Genomic DNA, 4,230 nt, shown 5'->3' on the forward strand with positions numbered 1-4,230 from the left:
TCTCAACTACTGTTGTCAACGTCAGGATGGAGAGGCTGTCTGGGCAGAAGGGAGGAAGAGACCTGGAAGACACAGGTGCTAGATGAAGGCAAATAAGCCATGAAGGAATGATGTCCAGCACCCCCATCTGAGAGGCCTGATGGGGGTCTGTCCCATGATTCAGTTCCCACATGCCTGGTGATGCCTAAAGCCTTCTCTCAGGTTCCAGCAAGCGACCCAGAAACGCTGTCCCTCTCAGTTCCACTTCCTGCACCAAAGTTCAGGAAGGCTTGTCCTTGAAAATCTCTGACTTTGAATGTCAGACACAAACTAGCCACCTTCTTAAAGCTCCCCAAATCTGCCTCTCTCTCAATTTACTTATTAAGCCAACTAGACACTGTGGGAAACAGGGAAGTGACTGGCAGTCATTGCCCTCAAGTTCTTTGCAGTCTCTCCCAGAAGAATCATTCTGCGAGTTGGGTTCAAGGGATGCTATTTAATCTTCAAGATCAGGCCGTGGGCAGTGCTGTCCGAATCTTGGATGCCCAGACAGGTGTGCCCTGGAGAAGCACCACTGTCAAATACCCTGTGACTAAGAGGGGTCATGCTGGGAACTGCAGGTGGAGATGAGGTCTCCTTTTCCTGCCCAAGAGCCAGGGAAGGAGCTGCAGGTGTGGAATGCCAGGGGCACACGAGTTCCTGTCCCCAGGGAGCAGTCCTTTCAGGTTAGCCATTTTTCCTTTCCTGGGCATCCTCTTTTTCTCATGGAGGTCTATTCTGGTCCTAACAGTGCTTCTCCCAATCTTATCCACCCACACTCCGATCCCAAACTGAGTCTGGGAACTCCTCCTTCTAAGCCAACAAGCCACTACTTGTATCCTTAAAGGCTTGAACCTTTGGAAGATACTCTCATACAACCAGCAGGTGGCATCAAAACCCTCTACCCCTCAGCTCCGGCAATCTCAGTTGAGAATCCATTCAAGCCTCTCCAAAGAGACTGGTGAGCTGTCAGGCTTAGGACAGGATTAGATCTAGGCTCTGCAATTTAAGAGCTGTAAAACTTTGGCAGCTCTGCTGAAACCTTTCCGACTCTCAGTTTTTTCATCTGTAAAATGGGGGTGTTACTTGCCAAAGTCATTAGAGGTCCACCATAATGTACTTAGTGTCTAGCACGTGGACTGCACGTGGAAGCGCTTCCATAAATGTGAGCTATTCGTAGGACTACTCGTAGGGAGGATTCTGGGTGAGGAAGTCTCAACGCTGAGGAGGCAGCTGGCGCTGGGTAGCACTACGCGGCCAATGCCCTTTTAACATTGCACTGCTAGTGATAGGCGCAGACAGTAGCACAATGTGAAAAGAGCTCCGGCCCGCAGCAGAGGCATGCCGGCCCTGCCTCCTCGCCCCTTCTCCCAGTCCCCGGGCCACTCAGCTCTCCTGGCCTCCCTCTGCCCTTTCTCATCTTCAGTACAGCTTTCCTCCCTTCTCTTCCGTTCTCAGCGTAGGTCCTCTATTTTCCCCCCATTCCTCTGGCCTTCTTCCTCACGCCCTTCCTAGCATTGAGACCACCTTTTCCCTGAGGTTTTGGGGCTGGGGGCACAGGGTCCAAGGAGGCAGCTTGGCACTCAATCTTCACAGGAAATGAGCGGTAGAAACCCCCCAAATCTGGAGGTGACATGAAGCTGTGTTCATCTGGATTTGTATCTCCGGCAGCTTCCCTCCAGAGAGGAGCTGGCTGACCAGGACCAGAGAACCCTCTCTTCCTCCCTATGCCAAAGCTCGCCCTCCTTTTTAGTTTAGATAAAGGGAAGTTCTAGGCCTTAAGGGGACAGCCTCAGATGAACCTTCAGGACCAGAGGAATGGTGGAGAAAAGGTGCAGGGTCCCCAGGCTGCACAGGAGGGGAGGTGCTTCTGGAGGTAGAAGCTGCAGGTAAAGTCCCACCTCTGCATCTCCTCCTGGAGGTCATTAAATCCACTTTATGGGTTCAGCATTAAACGAAACGGTGCGGTTGATTCCCTCACCATTAGACATAGGCTTTCATTGGCAGTGGGATCAGAATCTGAGTTGTTTCTTGTTTATCCAGGGACTCCAGTTAGGGAGCTTTCAGCTCACCCAGAACTTCCCCATCCTCCCTGGTCTAACGGGCTTAAACCCTGGATAAACAATCCTGACACCAGCCAAAGGTTCAGAGCCAGGCAGAGCTCTAGGGTGGCACATTCCTGGCTAGAGCTGTGGCCCCGGAAGCTCAGCTCCAGTTCTGACCTGGTGAACTGTGTGCAGCCCAGAGGGTCAGGGGCTGTGGGGTAACTCCCCGGTGCACCGAACAGGGAAGGCCTCCAGGAGATAACCTCCGCCTTCCACAGCCGGCAGCCGGAGGAATGGCGGACAGACTCCCAGTTGGGAGCTCTTCCTCTGGGCTTCCCCTCCGGCCCCCTCCCACCCCCTCAGGAAGCAGGAGAGCCTCTCTCCCGCCTTCCTAGGCAGAGTTTGTTCCTGTAATCTGCAAAACGTTCTAACGGGGACCCAGGCCCCACTAGGGCCAGTCGCCAGGCCTCTGCTCTTGGGTTGAGCAAAGCAGTCCCAGCAGGGAACTGGATCATGCCAACAGGGGGCAGAGGAGCAAAGGCAGGACTGCCCAGCAAGTTCCTGGAGGTGAGGGGAAGATTCCTCACCAAGGAGTTCCCAGATCTCTCCCGGGGGAGAGAAGGGATACGGGGCTGGGGCCAAGGTCCCTTCGGCTCTCACACCCAACTCACTGCAGAGCGGGCCCTGCGATTCAGCAGCCAGCAGGGCCCGTCCCCCAGCGTGGGCCCAGGAGCCATCCCCCAGCTCCTTCCAGAGGCGGGTGTGGAGACCGAGGAGGAAATGGGGGAGGGGAGGCCCCGGCTCAAGTTCTCTCCACTCCCCCTCCTCATTGGCCACCATCTTCCGGGCCCTGCTCCCCGGAGCAGCGGGGGATGGGGCCCAGCCTGCGGAAGGGAGAGAAAGGGCAGGTGGAGGGTTAGCTGGAGCGCCAGGGGCAGGGGCTGGCCCCGACTGTCTCCTCCCCCCCTCCCCGCAGCCATGGCGACTGGAGGGGGAGGGGCCCGGGAGGGTCCTGAAAGCCCCGTTCCGTGAATGGGCTGAAAGGGGCAGGGGGAGGTGGGGGGAGGGGGGCGCGCTCGCCCTCTACGCCCAACGGTGCCCCCCCCAGGACACACACACACCTAGAGGCTGGACCACACACGCGCGCACACGCAAACTCCCAGCCACACTCGCTGCACAACTCAGCCCTCACTACACACTCACCCAAACAGCAAGCCCCGGAGTGCGAAGCCACAGCTGCTCCACAGAACACACCCCTCAAAACCCCACAACTCTCAGCCCAAGAGCGGGCCTCACACGCACACACAGCCCCTTGGCTCATCCACAACTTCTCAAGATGCACAACTCCCCGCCCGGCTGCAGCCCTTCGGCCACGGCGCTTCCCTCTGCACACACCCGCCAAGTCCCCGGCACGCCCGGCCCCAGACGGCCCGGCCTCAGCCCGGCAGCAGCCGCCCTCCCCTGCGCACCACCGCCCCGCGGGAAAAGGACCGCGAAGCCGCCCCAGCACGACGTGCCTGCTGCTCGCCAGTTACGAGCGCTGCGAAAGGAACAAATGGAAGAGATGCCCACGAGGGGAGGAGGACGAAGAGGGGGAAGGAAGACGAAGGGAAGAGCCCAGACCAGCCCCCTCCCCTCACCGAGAGAATAAAACCGAAAATCGGTGGCGTTACCCCTCAGGGCGCTCAGATACCTACACAGTGCGCTTCCTTACGTTCCTCTGCCTGCCACCTCCTTCTTCCCGGGCTCTTTCTCTGCCCTTCCCTCCCTCTTGGCTTCCCTCCCTGGCCTCGCACCCCCTCTCTCACGCCCTCTCGCGCCCCGCCGGCTCCTCTCCCGGGCCGGGCTCGGATCCCCGGCGGCCGCCCCTCCGCCCGCCGGCCGGGACCAAGGTAGGTCCGGGGACCAAGCGGCCGCCGCGCCCTGGCCTCTGCCGATCTCGCTCTTCCCCCCTCGCCCCCTTTCTCCTTCCACACTCCCTGCCGTCCATCTTGAATACTTGGGATTCTTGAATGGAGGGAGCAGGATCCGCTCCCCCAGGCTCCCATTGGCTGTGGGTTAACCCTTTTGAAACGAGATCCTCCCTCTCATTGGCTGCCAGGCTCCCCTCTTCTCCCCCAACCCCCATCCCCTCCGCCTCCCAGCAGCCGGCGAGGTCTGGGCGCTC

The sequence above is a fragment of the Pseudorca crassidens genome, chromosome 9, assembly GCF_039906515.1.
Source record: "Pseudorca crassidens isolate mPseCra1 chromosome 9, mPseCra1.hap1, whole genome shotgun sequence".
NCBI lineage: Eukaryota > Metazoa > Chordata > Mammalia > Artiodactyla > Delphinidae > Pseudorca > Pseudorca crassidens.